General features: G+C 41.7%; 1 protein-coding gene across 3 annotated transcripts in view; it reads left to right on the top strand.

The window, feature by feature from the left end:
• Positions 1-2,432: 2,432 nt before the first annotated feature.
• Positions 2,433-18,304, top strand: part of LOC140201385 (aftiphilin-like) — a 97,453-nt gene continuing 81,581 nt past the window's right edge. For all 3 annotated transcript variants that reach the window (XM_072265419.1, XM_072265420.1, XM_072265421.1), the window contains exon 1: positions 2,433-2,610. The gene's annotated coding sequence lies outside the window, so the exon portion shown is untranslated. The remainder of the gene's footprint in view (positions 2,611-18,304) is intronic.

The following is an 18,304-nucleotide window of genomic DNA, read 5'->3' on the forward strand; positions in this document are numbered from 1 at the left end:
CAGATTCAGAGCCTTCAAGAGGATTTACAGAAGGTGGGTGAGTGGACAACTACAGGTAGATAAAATATAATGTTGTAATGTCGTAAATCACCACCAGCACTGGGTGCACCACAAGGCTGTGTGCTCAGCCCCCTATAGTCATTGCACCTACGACTGTATGGCTAAGTAGAGCTTCAATGCCATATTTAAGTTTACTGATGACTCCACTGTTGCTGGCTGAATCAAAGGTGGTGACGAATTGGCAGATAGGAGGGAGACTGAAAATCCGGCTGAGTGGTGCCTCGGCAACAACCTCTCATTCAATATCAGCAAAACTGAACTCCTGATTATTGACAACAGGAGGGAGAAGCCAGAGATCCATAAGCCAGTCCTCATTAGGGGATCAGAAGTGGACAGGATCAGTAACCTTCAATTCCTTGGTGTTAGCATATCAGAGGATCTATCCTGGGACCAGCACTTAAGTGCCATCACAAATAAAGCATGACACCACCCCTGTATTATGAGCAAGTTTGGGTCCTTATCTAAATTGGATGTGCTGACATCGGAGAGGGTCCAAAGAAGGTTCATGAGAATGACCCTGTAAATGAGAGGGTTAGCATATGAGGAGCATTTGATGAATTTGGGACTGTACTTGCTGAAGTTTAGAAAAATGAAGGGAGATCTCATTGAAACCTGTTTAATATTAAAAGGCTTCAACAGAGTTGACATGAAGACGACGTTTCCTGTTGTGAGGGAGTCTAGGATCAGAGGCACATTCTCGGTATACAAGGATCCTCTTTAAGAACTGAAATGAAGAGCAATTTCTTTAGCCAGAGAATGGTGAGTCTGTGGAATTCATTGCCACAGACAGCCGTGGAGGCCAAGTCTTGGGTATATTTAAAGCAGAGGTTGATTAGTAAGGGCATAAAAGGATACGGAGAGAAACCACGAGACTGGAGTTCAGAAGAATAATAAATCAGCCATTGTGGAATAGTAGAGCAGACTCGATGGGCCAAATGGCCTAATTTGGCTCCGATGTCTTCTGGTCTTAGTTCCTGAGGCAAGTCATTATAGTGTTTGTTTCTTTCACATGTGGCATTTTTTTGTGAGAAGAAGATGGATTTCATCATAAACACCTTTTTCTATCAAAGTGATTGAATGTTTTCAAATAAAGATTATTTATCACGAGTTCAAGCTGAACCCAGAGGTGTACAAGGTGATGAGAGGTATTTATTGTGTGGCTAGGCAGAGGCTTTTTCCCAGGGCTGAAATGGTTAACATGAGGGGGCATTGTTTTAAGGTGCTTGGAAGTAGGTACAGAGGGGATGTCAGGAGTAGGTTTTTCACACAGAGTGGTGGGTGCGTGGAATGCACTGCCAGCGACAGTGGTGGAGGTGGATACAATGGGGTCTTTTAAGAGTCTCTTAGATAGGTACATGGAACTTAGAAAAATAGAGGTCTATGCCGTAGGGTAATTCTAGGAAATTTCTAGAGTAGGTTATATGGTCCGCACAACATTGTGGGCCGAAGGGCCTGTAATGTGAACCACAAAGTGCACAGTGACTTCACTACAATCCTGACATCATATTTAGAGTTGCCTGATGTTCTGGAAATCGAAATCAGTTCAGTAATAGAGACACAATAGGCAGTTTTTCATGCTGTTCCATTCTCATCCTTAGATGCAATTCAACACTTCTGGCTTGTGAGAAAGAATAGGGATGGAGGCATAACGTGGGGGAGTAGTGTTAAGACCTTCATTTCCTCCTGAATCTTATGTCATTTAGTTTGATTGCGGCCCAGATCAAACTTAAGTCCGCAAACACGAGGATATCTGCAGATGCCGGAATTTCAAGCAACTCATTTAAAAGTTGCTGGTGAACGCAGCAGGCCAGGCAGCATCTCTAGGAAGGGGTACAGTCGACGTTTCGGGCCGAGACCCGTCGTCAGGACTTAAGTCCATTGGCTTTCCTTAGCCCTTTACTTTCATATTAAACCGGCAGATGAGTACAGTACCCAGTGGCAACAACTGCTGGGGAGTAAGAATTCCAGACTCCCATGACTTTTGTTGTGCAGCGGTGGTCCTCACAGTAGTTCTGAACTGCTTTCTACTAAATTTTACAGTTATTTCCATCTTTTAGGTGAACACAACTCACAAAGGAAATGGTTCCCCTCTGTCAGCAAGTCTGCAGAAACACTCATCACTTAAAACGGCATCCGCCGTGCACCGAGGAGCCGGGGACGCTAGGACACGTTGGCAGCGCGGAGCCATCCAGGCTCTCCGCAGGTCGTTCCATGACGTCACGCGCAGCGGCGGGGTACGCCTCGGGCCGGTTTGGGACGCGGCACGACGCCGCCGGTGGGTGTGAGGGGGGGCGGGGCCGCCTTGAGATGCAACGAGGGGCGGGGCGGGATGCAGCGCGCGCGTCGTGGGCGTGGTTAGGTTGTGACGTCGTGGTGTGGGAAAGAAGGTTCACGGGGCGGAGCTGTGTGGTCGTGGCCGGGCTGGATGAATCCAAGGGAACGGTTTTCAGGGAAAAAAATGGGAGCTCGCTTGTTGAGATAACCTCTCCTTTTCTCGTGTAATTTACAGTATCATAATGTGACGAGGCTTGTCCGCTGCGGGATCCCGAGGTGAGGCCTGCAGTGCGAGGCTTGAAGTTGGGGGTGGGGGGAGGAACTGTAAGGAAGTGTCGGGCCCGAGACTCGGCCTTTGCTGGAATAGGACTGAGGTGTGAGTGAATGTGGCCTAATGTTGCCTCCGTCTGTATTTTAGTGTCGTGCTCCTGCCCATCTGGTTGTCAGTTTAATTTCTGAGGCCTAGTTCTCTCTTCCAACCCTACCTATTGGAGCTACCAAGAACCGGCGGGCGAGAGCAGCGCCCTTCCGCCTTCTCTGTATTCATTTACCTATCAAATGGTAAGAGTTTGGTTAAGGTCAACAACCCGTCAGCAAATTCGATCTGGGAGCTTTGACCTAGCTGCTTACCGTGCGCCACTTTTACCTATCTCCAACCCTCCGTTCATACCCTGTCGCCCATTCTTTCTCCGGTTTTGTTCATAATACCTCGTTGGCCCAAGTATTGTTTAGTTATCTAAAGAGACCTCCATTCTGGTATTCTTAGCTGTCAGCCAAAGGTGTTTTTAATGTTTAATATCTTGAATCTTCCATTTAATATGTGGTAATACCTGAGAGTGTTTTAAGTTAAAGCTCAGATAACATCCCTATAGAGTTGCTTTCTAGTTCAGAAGAGAACATTTATATGTAACCTTGAAACTGAGTTTATTTCAACGTGTTATTTATCTTTTAGGTGCCTTCTAAATCAAACATCCAATTAAAATAACTAAAAGACTTTTATTCTCTGGTTCCATTCCAATTTTCAGAATAATATACTGAGCAAAGTTTGAGCATAATCAAGAGACAACGAAAGAAGTGGGGTAAATGTTCCTCCACACAAATGATCTATGATGACCATTAAACATTTTGTGTGGGGACAGTTGCAACTTCGTCTGCTATTATTGCGATCTCATTTTATGATTTTTTTTGAAGTTTTATCTTTTTGAATGAAATGGTCTTGGCTTATAGTAGAGCAATATACATGAGTTCCTGATTCAGTCAATTTGCTTTGAAAACTATGGACATCATAGAGATGGAAATCAAAAAAGCTGCAGCTGCTGAAATCTGAAATATAAACAGAAAGTGCTGGGAGTATTTGGCACTTCACTGGCATCTGTAGAAAGGAACAGCTAATGTTTCAGACACACAATCTTTCATCAGATTGTTTATTCCTGGGAAGTTTTCTTGTGAATCCTGTTTCACCTTCCACAGATGCTGCTTGGCATAAGTATTTCCCGCATTTATTTTTATTGTAGACTGGATTGGTAACTTGTAATGTCCTGCTATTGTATACACTTTGAGTATAATTTCATGAATATGGCACAATGCATATGGTAAATTAGGTGCAGAAATAATTCAAATCTTTTGTGTTTTCAAAGAAAAACTAAATGGATGATGATTTGAAATTTTTGGCAGTTACTTTTTCCACAATGTTTCCTTCTCTTTGTAACACAAACAGTGCAACTTTCCACTTGATTCTTCTATGCTGGCTTCTAATTTAGTGCAAGCTGTATATTCTGCGAGAATGTATTTTTACTGTGTTTAGAATTGTGGAAGTTCTTATGCACCTCAGTTTGATTTTAGTGAAGAACTTGGTTATTGGGATTTGAATAGGTTTTGGTTATTATGGAGAAATATTGGCAAAATTCCAAGTTTCTGAGCCTGAATATGCGGAGAGGGATGTGTAAAAGTGCTGTTGATAGTTTTATAAACTTCATTTGTATCTCTGGCCTGTTTGTGTTTTAAGTGAAAACCAAGTTACATAATTTTTACTAATTTACTGGTGGGTAAATGATTGACAGCTTGTGCTATTTATAATGGCACATCTGTGAATTTCCACATTTGTCATGTGGCCACTTTGCCTTTGGTTGAAATGAAAGTAATGATTTCTGAGTGCGGGGTTAGTTGGCTTCATGGTGATGAAATGAAGTGGAAACAATTCTATCAGCAATTATTGAAGGACCACTTGTGTGTACCTTGTATTGGAATCTCCTGTAATTTGCAACCCAGTAAATTGACCTTGCAATTGAACTTAAGCAAATTATTTTTTTATAATTATGTGGATGTTTGATTACAAGTTTTTTTCCATGTAGAAATTTAGAAAATCTTTGCCGGAATAAAATTTTCCTTGTATTCTGAATATTGTCTTTGTTCTGAAATGAAACCGAAGAAGCTGCATTCAGTAGGTTTTCCACCATGCTGTTGATTTTAGTAGTGCTCTGCCCCAGAATGTAACCATGTTTGCTTTGTCCCGCCCCATCAGCTAGAACGATAACTCCTTCGAATGCCAAGTCATTTGAGTCTTATTTGGTTTATCCAATTACTGCTATCTTTGGACTACCAATGATAGACTCAAATAATTTAACCTCTTCATCACGAAGGATGATTGCATTTCTTACTTTAATAGCTAGAAGGTCCATTTTGTTGAATTGGAAAGAGATCAACCCTCCTGCAGTATTTCATTGGTTTTCACAAACTATGGTGTGTCTGAATTTGGAGAAAATTAGAAGTGCAGTTTATGACCCTTCTATTAAGTTTGAAAAAATTTGGAGGCCATTTATTCAGCATTTTCACTTGATGTAATTTGATCATTTCCAAACTTGTTTTATTTCTCTGTACTGTTGTTGGAGGGGAATGGAATCGTCGACGCTGAGGTTTTCTTCTTTTCCATTTTTAAGTTGTTAGTTTTGCCCAAGTCTTTTAGTTTAGTTTAGTTGTTTTTTTCTTTTGGGATGGGTTTTTTTTTCTCTTTTTTTGTCTTTTTTCTTTTTTTTGCTTTATATTATCCGTGTTCAGTTCTACATCTATGGGAGTTTTGGTAATTTCCACTATTTGGTTTTGCAATTACTCTTTTTTTAAATGTAACAATACATCTCATATTATCTGTATTATTGCTATGTTTTGTTTCTATATTTTGAAATTAATAAAAAGATTGAAAAAGACTTCAATGAGTTTGTCACTTGGTATCTTGACATTGAAGGGATGTCTTTGCCAAATTAAATTCTTGAAGTGAATACAGAAAATAATGGACAGCAGATGAAGGGGAAATCCGTTAGAAATGAAATGGAAAGCTTGATGTAGGGAAAGTTGAACACTAAAGTGAGAAGTTTCAGAGAGGAAATTCAAGATACCAAATTCTGGAAGTATTTAAACTGGAGAGCTTTGAATCTGGCCTTTGTCAAATGCCACATTGCCGTGGGGTGGGGGGAAGCTCTAGAATAGCAGCCAGTGATGGAGATATAGTGTGGAGGACAGATTCATGGAGTGTGTGAGATCAGTGTGCTGAGAACTCATTGATTAAGCAGGCGATTTGAGATGTAATACTGTGTTCAGGCGGTCCCTGGGTTACGAACGTCCAACTTACGGACAACTCGTACTTACAAATGGACTACCATAAAGCCTATTATATTAAAAATTTGAAAACATTGCGTGGCTTCAGTGGTTCGTCGGCTCGAGGAAGGAGAACGCCGTCGGCTTTTTTAAGTCAGATCACATTGTCATTAGCACTGTGTTGAGTGTGTAACTTTGTATTTGGCTTAAAATTTTCTCTTATTTACCCTTGTAACCATGCTTCCAAAGTGTAAATCCGATGCAAGTGCTGGTGATGCATCAAAGAAAAGGAAAATGATCATGATTGAAAATAAAATGGAAATAATAAAGCAATTGGAAAGAGGTGAAACACCATCGGTCATTGGAAAAGCTTTAGGCTACAGTTGGTCAACGATCGGAACAATTTTGAAGAATAAAGTGATAATAATGGAGCATGTGAAAGGCCCTGCCCCAATGAAAGCTACAATTATTACTAAGCAACACAGTGGTTTAATTATTGAAATGGAAGGGCTATTGATAATTTGGTTAGATGATCAAAATCAGCGTAATATGCCTATCAGCCTTACTTTAGTGCAAGAAAAGGCTCAAAACCTTTTCAATAACTTAAAAGCTGCACATGCAGCGTGAAGGTGATTGTGATGAAGAATTTGTTGTGAGTAGGGGTTGGTTCAATCGTTTCAAAGTGAGGGAAAATTTACATAATATTAAAGTGCAAGGTGAAGCAGCGAGTGCCGATGTAAGTGCTGCGAGTGATTTTCCTGAACTGTTGAAAAAAAATTATTGAGGAGGGAGGTTATTTGCCAGACCAAATATTTAATGTAGACGAGACTGGCTTATTTTGGGAAAAAATGCCTGAAAGGACCTACATTTCGAAAGAGGAAGAAAGTGCACCAGGGCATAAGGCATTGAAGGATAGGCTAATGTTACTGCTTGGGGTAATGCATCCGGGGATTTCATCCTCAAGGCTTTGCTTGTGTATTGCTCCCTAGATCCGAGGGCACTTCGCTGTATCATTAAGGCACCTCCTCCCGTTATTTGGAACATTTGACTAACTGACGCTAAATAAGAACCGTATGTACCTGTTCCGACTTACCTACAAATTCGACTTAGACAGACTTAGGAACGGATCTCATTCGTAACCCGGGGACTGCCTGTAATGAAAAGATGAAAAAAGTTAAGGCAATTAGCAAAAAGTGGATAACTTGAAAGAATTAATACGGTTTTAAGCCACGGCCTCTGGTGTGCTCACCATTTCATGCTATTTGGCCTATTGTGTGTGTTGGCTCTGTACCGAGCAATCGTTTAATTCAACCAAATAGTCCCTTTCTCTCTCGTCTTGCAAGTATTTCTTCAGCACATTTAACCTTTTTGAAGATCACGATGAAGCAGTCTTTCACGATACCTATGGGAAGTGAGTGCATTCCAATTTCATATCATTGCTCAATAAAATACCTTTGCCTCACTCTTCCTTCAGTTAGTCCTGATGAAGGGTCTTGGCCCGAAACGTCGACTGCACCTCTTCCTACAGATGCTGCCTGGCCTGCTGCGTTCACCAGCAACTTTGATGTGTGTTGCTTGAATTTCCAGCAAATGCAGAATTCCTGTTGTTTACTTTGCTTTGTGTTACTTTTCCCCTTTATTTTAATATAATCCCATCTTCTTGATCCATCATCAATGGAACAGCCTTTCACAATTCCCATGGCCCATTTGACTTTTCATTTTGTGTATCAAAATTCCATTACTCTTTTCTCATCTATCCTATTGTTATCCAGTGTTTTCATTCCTCCTCTATCAAGCCAACGAGAGTTGAACATCATACTCAGGCCAGACCAGTAGTTGATAAAGGTTAAGAATAATTTCCCTCTCTTTTTCTATATTGACAAAGCTTAGAATTTTGTATGTTTTATTGACTACTTTCTCAACCTGCTCAATAATTTGCAATCCAAAACCCCCAGGTCCTTCTGCTCTTGCACTCTTTGTAGGACATATTATTAGTCCAGATTGCATCTGCCAGTTCCACTGTCTTCATGTCCTTTTGCAATTTATCATTGTCCTTTTTGTACTTCTCAATACTGTCAGTTTTTGTTATCTGCATGTTTAGAACTTGTTTATAGCCACAACTTTAGCCTATTATATAGATCCAACCTGCAAATGTTTCTAATGTTAGTCCCTAGGGAACTCCATTATTTGCTGTCCTCTGGTCCAAGAAGGCAGAACCCTTTGTCTTAGCCAACTTGCCTTGCCATTAGTGTTTCATTTAATGTTATGTACTTTAAAGTTCATTAAGCCTGTTATTTGATAACTTATCAATTTTATTAAATCCATTTATGTTCTATCGTCTGTATAACCTTATCAAAAAAATTCTCTCAAGTTAATTGAACGTAACTTGTCCATACAGGCTTGAGCCAGCTTGCCTTAATCAATTTACCTTCAGGAGGTTATCAGTCATGTTCCAGACCCAAAATTTTGTTCATTCTGTAGTAAACGGATAGTAATTTATTGGCTTACCTTTGCTCCCTTTTTTGAATTAGGGAATAGCATTTGTAACTCTCCACTCCTCTGGCTTCACACCCCCTATCTAAAGAATATGGTCAATGATCCTGGGATTTCAATCTGTATTTCCCTCAATTTCAGAATAGTCATCCCTTTTATTTCTGATTTATCTATTTTGTGTCCATTCAATCTCTCTAATAGTTTTGCGCTATCAATTTTTAATGTCTTCAGAGTCTCAGCTATCTACTTTTACCATTGTGTAGAACTCCTTAACTGTGACCCTATTTTTGATGTGTTCCTTTGCATCCAGCGAAAACCTTAAGTTTTATTTATGTTGAGAGCTGATGTTTTCTGGTGCTCTCTTTGTCTTCTACTTAATTTTCACTTTCCCTTTGATACCTTTGTAATCAGCTTGGTTCTTCTGGTATGACCAACCTTGCATATAAGCATAAGAGATACTGTGGATGCTGGAAATCTTGAGTAACACACACAAAATGTTGGAGGAACTCAGCAGGACCAGCAGCATCTATGGAGGAGAATACAAATTCCACATATTAGGTCAGCAGTCATTTATAATGTATCCTGCTCAAATGTCCAAGATATATTTTCATTAATAAATAGTTGCGATTGATGATAAAGATATGGGCTTAATTTTCTACTAATTATTAATTTTAATCACTGATGTATTATAATCAAATTTGTCAATATTATTAAATGCCCATATTTGCTGCGGTTTGTTGAATGTTTTGAAAATAGGCACAAATTACTTGGTCTGTTTGGATGTAGCCATATCAACCAGCTGTGTGACTACATCAAATTCTTTTGCAAACTTTTCCTTGTTTCAAAGATCATAAATCCTGTTGAAACCTGACTTCAAAATGTGGTCAACACGAGGAAAACTGCAGATGCTGGAATTTCAAGCAACACATATAAAAGTTGCTGGTGAACGCAGCAGGCCAGGCAGCATCTCTAGGAAGAGGTACAGTCGACGTTTCGGGCTGAGGCTGAAACGTCGACTGTACCTCTTCCTAGAAATGCTGCCTGGCCTGCTGCGTTCACCAGCAACTTTTATGTGTGTTGTTCAAAATGTGGTGCTGTTTCAGTTCAAATGACCAGAAATGTCAATATTTTTGTTAGAATGTTTAAAACATACTTCAGGTGATTCCACTTTAATCTAGATTCTTGCAGTAGATTTAGCAGAAATCAATAACTTTCAAAGTAATGTTCCCTTTTGTGTGATGTAAGTTATTACACATTTGCAATTGGCTTGTGTTCTGTAACTCAGTGATTTGTTTTCTGGGACTACTGAGAAAGCTTCTGGTTCGTATCTGTACATTGGTTCATTATATAATTTTACATAGACCAAGCATTTTGTTTGTGAAGTGCAAAGCCAACAAGGGGTTTAAACCAGCTTCAGATGTGCAACTACTCCAAACTTGAAATGACTGTGGCCTTCTGTACAATATTGTTTGCTACCTCTTTGTCCAAATATTGTTAGCTGTGTTTTCAGTTTCCTCAGACCCATGATCTGAAATGCCCAATCTTAAAGCATTGCTTCCCCACTTCACTCAAATGCTCATCAATCAGTTATTTTAGAACAGATTTCTTGGCTCTGGTGTGGTTTTTAAACATACTGTGCTTTGCTGCTCAAAATGAAGTACTCAAACCATGAAGTTGCGAGTTAACTGAGGGTTGCAATAAGTACTGCACTTAGTTGCTGGAAGGCATATTGATTCCAATAGCAAAGCCCAGGTGTGTTGGAATTGCCCCTCTGATCTTGCGGTCAGGTCAAACGTGATATCGGTTCAAACATTTCCATTAATAGCACTGGGGATTCTCAGCCTGTAGAGCAGAAAAATATTAATTGTCCACAATTTTATCTCAGTTTCAAGTTTTTATTCTGTTAGAGATGCGGACTTTGGGAGGTAATTTATGTTGGATGTAGGATGAACAATCAGAAATGGTAGGGTCCTGGGGGCACTGAAAGGTGGCAGACATGGTAATAAAAGGTAGTTAAGGTGGTAAAGAAGGCATAAGGAATGTTGATCCCAGTTAACCAGGCTATACTGTACAAGAACGTGGAGGACTTGGTATAATTTTATTAAAATATAGTTAAGCAACAGCTCAAGTATTGTGTATTTCCGGTCACATCACAATGATTGCACTGGGGATGGTATAGAGAAGATTTACCAAGATGCTTGGAATGGAACATTTCAGCTTGTAGTGAGGAGAATCCAGATGGTCTGTTTTTTTTTCCTGAGGTGCCCCCTCAGGAGGGAACCTGATAGGACTTCAGGATAGTCAGGAACTTTGTCCCATCATGGGATGTCTGGCAGTAGACAGCATAGCTTTAAAGTTGAGTATGAGGGGTATAGGAATCTGAAAACAAAATCACTCTGAATGCTTGTAGTCTAGAATGAGAATCTGTTGGAGATCAGTCCTCAAAACATTTAAATTATGCCTAGGTGAGCACTGGAATCAGAACATAGAACAGTACAGCTGTGCAGATATTTAATCAAACCTTGCCCACCCACGTTGCCCTTCATTTTTCTATAATTCATCTGCTGATTGAAGAGCTTCTTAAATGTCTCTAATGTATCTGCCTTTACCACCACCCCGGCAGGGCATTCAACACATCCACCACTCTGTGAAAAAAAACTTGCCTTTGACATCCCCCTCCCCTATAATTTCTTCCAATCTCATACTAGCTTTCTGTATCGTTTTTGTATATTCATTTTGTATTTTTAATTTTACTGTAAATGCGTGAAGAAAATGAGTCTTAAGGAAGGATACATATTTTGATAATAAATTTTACTTTGAACTTGAATTTTTTAATACAATTTTTATTGAGTTTTCCAAACTTGAATTTTTGAACATTCGGACAAATACACAGAAAAATGTTATGGAGAATTATGTGCTGGTCACAGAGGTTGGTGGGGTGGTAGGTGAGGATAAGAGGAACCCTAACCTTGGTAGGGTGGCAGGAAGAACCCTAACCTTGGTAGGGTGGCAGGAAGAGGGTGAGATGCAGGTAAGGACAATGTTGATGGTGGAAGAAGGGAAACTCCTTTCTTTGAAGGAGGAGGACATCTCCTTCGTTCTAAAATGAAAAGCTTCATCCTATGCTCCATCCACCAGAAAAGGCAGGATCTTCCAGTGGCTTGCTATATTAATTCTACTTCGCATAATCATTCTAACATGTCAGTCCAAGGCTGCCTCGGCCACACTCAGGTTGGAGGAGCAACACCTTGTATTCTGTCAAGGTAGCTTCCAACCTGATGCCATGAACATCGATTTCTCGAACCTCTGGTATTGACACCCCCCCCCCTTCACCATTCTCCATTTCCATTTCCCTCTCACCTTATTTTCTTACCTGCCCATCACCTCCCTCTGGTGCTCCTCCCCCTTCTCTTTCTTCCATGGCCTTCTGTCCTCTCCTTTCAGATTCCCACTTCTCCAGTTCTTCTCTTTCACCATTCAACTTCCCAGCTCTTTACTTTACCATCCCCCTGTTTCACCTGGCACTTACTACCTTGTATTTCTTCCTCCTCTTCCCCCCACCTTCTTAATCTGACTTCTCATCTTTTTTCTCCAGTCCTCATGAAGGGTCACAGCCTGAAGCGTTGACTGTTTACTCTTTTCCATAGAGGCCTGGCCGGCTGAGTTCCTGCAGCATTTTGTGTGTGACACTTGAGTCTTTGCTGTTATTTCTTTACCTTGTATCAAAGCGTTCAACACTGTGAGCAGGGAAGGTCTGTGGCAAATCATGGAACGACTGGGATGCCCCCCAAAGTTCCTCAACATGGTCATCCAGCTACATGAAGATCAGAGTGGCCGAGTCAGGCACTACAATGACCTCTCAGAACCCTTCCTAATAAGCAACGGAGTAAAGCAAGGCTGTGTCTCATGCCGACTCTCTTCACCATCATCTTCAGCATGATGCTCAAAAGGGCCACAGAAGACCTTGAGGACGAGGACGGTGTTTGCATCTGATACCACACCGATGGCAGCATGTTCAACCTGAGGCGATTACAGTCCCACACTAAGACATTGGAGCAACTCATCTGAGAGCTACTCTTCGCTGACGATGCTGCCCTTGTTGCCCACACAGAGACATCGCTGCAGCGTATAACATCCTGCTTCGCAGAGGCTGCCGAGCTCTTCGGACCTGGAAATCAGCTTGAAGAAGACAGAAGTTCTCCATCAGCCCGCACCTCAGGAAGATTACCACCCTCCCCGCATCACCATCGGTGAGGTGTAGCTGAAGACAGTCCACCAGTTCAGCTACCTGGGGTGCACTATCTCTCAGATGCCAAGAACGAAAAAAAGAGATTGACAACAGACTGGCAAAGGCAAACAGCACATTCGGCAGGCTGTACAAAAGAGTCTGGAACAACAAGCATTTGAAGAAAGGCACAAAGATCAACGTGTACAGAGCCATTGTACTGACCACCCTCCTGTACAGCTCCGAATCATGGGTCACCTACCGTCACCACCTACGTCTCCTTGAGTGTTTCCACCAACGCTGCCTTTGCACCATCCTCAACATCCACTGGAGTGACTTCGTCACCAGCATTGAAGTCCTCGGAACAGGCGGAGGTCACCAGCATCGAGGCCATGCTGTTGAAGACGTAGCTGTGCTGGCAGGGAGGATCATCGTCTGCCCAAGATTGTGCTGTATGGCGCACTCTCCACTGGCCATCATGACGGGCACCGAAGAAGAGGTACAAGGACTCTGAAGAAATCCTTTGGTGCCTGTCACATTGACAATTGCCAGTGGTCTAATCTAGCCTCCGATAGCGAGGCCTGGCGATACACCATTCACCAGCCTGTCTCCTCCTTCGAGAACACACGCAGGGCTGGCATTGAGGACAAAAGGAGAAGGAGAAAGAACCGTGACACAGCAACACCAAACCCAGAACAGAATTTCCCTTGCAGCCGCTGTGGCCGGACTGCCTGTCCCGTATTGGCCTCGCCAGCCACCAGTGAGCCTGCAGCAGACGTGGGCAGCCCCCTTCTTAAATCTTTGTTCGCGAAGCCAAGCCATGATGATGATGACTGCCTCACTGCACTGTTGTAATGAATTGATCTGTATGAATGGTATGCATGGAAATTTTTCACTGTACTTTGGTTCATCTGACAATAATAAACCAATTTACCACTTTGAAGCCTAGGTATGTTTTATACTTATAGAGTATAATGTTTTATACTTCATGAGAGTATGCAGGCAGTGGGAGAATCATCCCTCTTGTGCTGCTTGATCTTGTCACTTGAGATTCAGTGTCACGTAACCCTGCTACTTTGATCTGGCCCATGCCTTCATTAACCAGGTCCGGCACTTGTTTTTATCGGATCTTGCTCCTCCTTACACATTAGGTTTGTGGGGGTGAGGTCAGGGTTAATCGGTGTGTGCCTAGGGTTAGTGGGGTTGTGTGCCCCCTTGGACCTTAGGATTAGCTTTGAGGGGGGTAGGGCTGGTGGATGTATATGTGGGATTGGGAGAGATATGGTTGTGGAGTTCTGTGTGGTGAGGATGTGGGGCTCTGGTGGATTGGGTAGCGTAGTGGCTGCAGGTCTGTGGGGGTGTGGCCAGGGTTAATTGGGGTGCATCTCAGGCTAGTGGGGAGGGGTGTGGCCCCCTTGGACTTTAGGATTGGGTTTGAGGGTGGGACTGGCAGATGTATATGTGGGGCTGGGAGAGATAAGGTGGTGGAATTTTGTGTGGTGAGGTATGAGGTGCTATGGCTGATAGGGTATTGTAGTGGAGCCACTTTAATTTGGCCCATACCTTTCATTATCGTGGCCTGACACCACTTGGCTTAATGAGCCTGCTGTGGACTGGGACACATCATCAGTAATGAAACCTGAGATCATTGGGTGTTTTGGGTCTTTAATCATTAGATACCCTCTCCTAGGCGATCCAGCTGGGGTTGATCGGACCCGGCTTGTGTTTCTCCCATGGACCAAGATACTGACAGGCATGTAATTCTGAGGGTAATGATATTTTTAAACCTCCTTACCTGGCATCTGTTGGCCTGGGATAGCATGGGTTAAATTGACTGTGTTTACTGGAGATTCAGTTTCACCACACCCTGTCACTGAGTTTAGTGGTGACTTGCTTTTGTGGACCCAGCTTGGGTTTAACTTACTGGTTCTCTCTTGCTATTTGCGTATCTCGGCTTTTTTTTTATTGGCATTCCGTGGACCGGGAGAATAAAGAGTGTGATACTGTGAAGCTAGATTGAGAGCATGCGGGCAGTGGACGAATCATCCCTCTTGTACTTCTTAATCTTGTCACTTGAGATTCAGTGTCATGCAACCCTGCCACTTCGATCTGGCCCACGCCTTCATTAACCAGGTCCAGCACTTGCTTTTATTGGATCTTGCTCCTCCTTACACATCAGGTTTGTAGGGGTCTCCACACGGCTTTAGACCACCTGGACAACATAAACACCTACATCAGGATGTTGTTCATCAACTATAGCTCAGCATTTAATACCATCATTCCCACAGTCCTGATTGAGAAGTTGCAGAACCTGGGCCTCTGTACCTCCCTCTGCAATTGGATCCTCGACTTCTTAAGCGGAAGACCACAATCTGTGCAGATTGGTGATAACATGTCCTCCTCACTGATGATCAACATTGTTGCACCTCAGGGATGTGTGCTTCGCCCACTGCTGTACTCTTTGTATACACATGACTGTGTGGCTAGGCATAGTTCAAATACCATCTATAAATTTGCTGACAATACAACCATTGTTGGTAGAATCTCACAGCTGGTGACGAGAGGGCGTACAGGAGTGAGATATGCCAACTAGTGGAGTGGTGCCGCAGCAACAACCTGGCACTCACCGTCAGTAAGACGAAAGAGATGATTGTAGACTTCAGGAAGGGTAAGATGAAGGAACACACACCAATCCTCATAGAGGGCTCAGAAGTAGAGAGAGTGAGCAGTTTCAAGTTCCTGGGTATCAAGATCTCTGAGGATCTAACTTGGTCTCAACATAGCGATGTAGTTATAAAGAAAGCAAGACAGTGACTATACTTTATTAGGAGTTTGAAGAGATTTGACACTCAAAATACGCTCAAAATTTTCTATCGATGAACAGTGGAGAGCATTCTGACAGACTGTATTACTGTCTGGTATGGAGGGGCTACTGCACAAGACTGAAAGAAGCTGCAGAGGGATGTAAATCTAGTCAGCTTCATCTTGGGTACTAGCCTACAAAGTACCCAAGGCATCTTCAAGAAGCGGTATCTCAGAAAGGCAGCATCCATTATTAAGGACCTCCAGCACCCAGGGCATGCCTTTTTCTCACTGTTACCATCAGGTACAAGGTACAGAAGCCTGAAGGCACTCACTCAACGATTCAGGGACAGCTTCTTCCTCTCTGCCATCTGATTCCTAAATGGACATTGAACCTTTGGACACTACCTCACTTTTTTTAATATACGGTATTTCTGTTTTTGCATTTTTTGAAAAATTTTTTCAATATACGTAATTGATTTACTTATTATTATTATTTTTGTTTATTTTTTCCTCTACTAGTTTATGTATTGCATTGATCTGTTGCTGCTAAGTTAACAAATTTCACGTCACATGCTGGTGATAATAAACCTGATTCTGACTTGCAACCTCAACCACAGTTAATTCAGAAATTGGAAGAAAATAACAATTCTGCACTTCACGAAAAGAAATATAAAACATGCCAAGTTCTTTTACTTGGATATGTAATACCAAAATCAATAATGCACAAGGATGGTAAAGTACCTTCATGCTGCATATTGCATCAATAGTTTTTCCATTGCTATTTGCCAGATACTTATCACAGTCTTATTGTTTCTTGATTCAGTTGTTTTAAAATTTTAGCTTAAAAAATGTACTGAACTTGGTTTAATTCATCTACCTGTTGTTTTTTTTTTGCAATAAAGTTTTTAGCTTAATAAAGCAGTATTTTGGTATATGAACTGGATTATACATGGATCATAATGTTTTTCCATATAACTGTGAATGTAGCAAAATTTGCTCAACTAGTCTTGCAAGTATCCAGTTTGCATACTGCAGAACGGTTATTCTGGTGTACAGAGGATTCCAGTTATTTGGGACAGAGGACCAGCACATTTTGGCCCGATTAAATGGCTGCCCCAATTAATTGAAGTGTCATGGGAACAGTTAAAGTTTTTTTTAATATAAAGGTAAACTACTGTTTAACTGAGTAACAAATTATGTAATCCAGAACAAATTTGAATACAGCCAATTCTACTACAGTACTACAAGACTCTATTAGTTCCTAATTGTTTTTGACTGAGGAATTCATCCGATGTATGCTGCCAGGTATGTTCTTTTGATTGACTGTAAATAAACAAAATCAGCGCAGACAGCCCTTGCAGATACTGGATTGCCTTCATACAATGCATCCTCTAAATGTTAATCTTTCTTATAACATACAAGATAATTGTTGATGGTTTCAAATTCTTCGTAGTTCCTAATTCATTTTCACTCCTGGCTGTTTCCGGCATCTCCAAGCCTCCATGCTTAAAGCCACAGTGAGTAAGATAATTCTGAATTGTCTTGCCGCTTATTTCTCGTCAACTATCCATGACAAAACTCACTGCTTTTTGAATATAAACATAAGCAACTGATACTTTTTTAAAAACTGTTAGTTCTAAGCATGGTGTAGTGTCTGATGGCCAAATGAGTTCACACAATGGACTCTAAGTAGAAACTCTTTGGCAACAGTCCCCTTTCCCAATTAGGTGGCATAGGGGTAGGCCATCTGGCCCGACGACCCTGCACTGCCGTTCACTGAGATCATGGCTGATCTGACCATCGGGCAGAATTCCACAGATTCACCATACTTTGGGAAAAGCAGTTCATCCTTATCTCCATCCTAAATATACTCCCCTGAATCTTGAGGCTATGTCCCTGAGTTCTAGTCTCACCTACTAGTGGAAACAACTTTCCTGCCTCTATCTTTTCATTAATTTATGTTTCTATAAGATCTCCTCTCATTCTTCTGAATTCCAGTGAGTACAGTCGCATGCAACTCAATCTCTCATCATAGCCTAACCCCCTCATCTCTGGAATCAATCTGGTGAACCTCCTCTGCACTGTCTCCAAAGCCAGCATATCCCTCCTCAAGTAGGGAGACCAGAACTGCACACAGTACTCCAGATGCAGCCTCACCAGTACCCTATACAGTTGCAGCGTAACCTCTCTGCTCTTAAATTCAATCCCTCTAGCAATGAAGGCCAACATTCCATTTGCCTTCTTGATAGCCTGCTGTACCTGCAAACCAACTTTTTGCGATTCATGCATAAGCACTCACAAAGCCTTCTGGAAATCCAAGTAAATAACGTCCATCTATTCCCCTCTATCCACTGCACTTGTTATTATCCTTAAAGAATTCCAGTAAGTTTGTCAAAGAGGACCTGCCTTTGCTGAATCCATGCTACGCCTGCCTGATGGATCCATTTCTTTCCAGATGCCTCACTATTCCTATAATGATAGCTTCAAGTATTTTCCCAACTACAGATGTTGAACTGACCTATAGTTACCTGCCTTTTGCCTACATCCTTTTTTGAACAGTGGTGTGACATTTGCCTTGTTCCAATCCACCAGAACCTGTCCAGAGAATTTTGGTAAATTGTCACCAAAGCCTCAACTATAACCTTTGCCATTTCTTTTAGTACTCTGGAATACATTCCATCAGGACCAGGGGACCTGTCTATTTTTAGACCCAAATAAACAGTGAATCCCGGATATTTTCTTGATTAGTTTTTGTTCTTTAAGATTTGTCCCAAATAAGCAGCTGCCCTGATTAACCAGAATCCGGTACATCAACATTTGGAGAAGTGTTACCAGATTGGATGGTGTAGCATTTGCAAA

Source organism: Mobula birostris, chromosome 8 (assembly GCF_030028105.1).
Source record: "Mobula birostris isolate sMobBir1 chromosome 8, sMobBir1.hap1, whole genome shotgun sequence".
Taxonomy (NCBI): Eukaryota; Metazoa; Chordata; class Chondrichthyes; order Myliobatiformes; family Myliobatidae; genus Mobula; species Mobula birostris.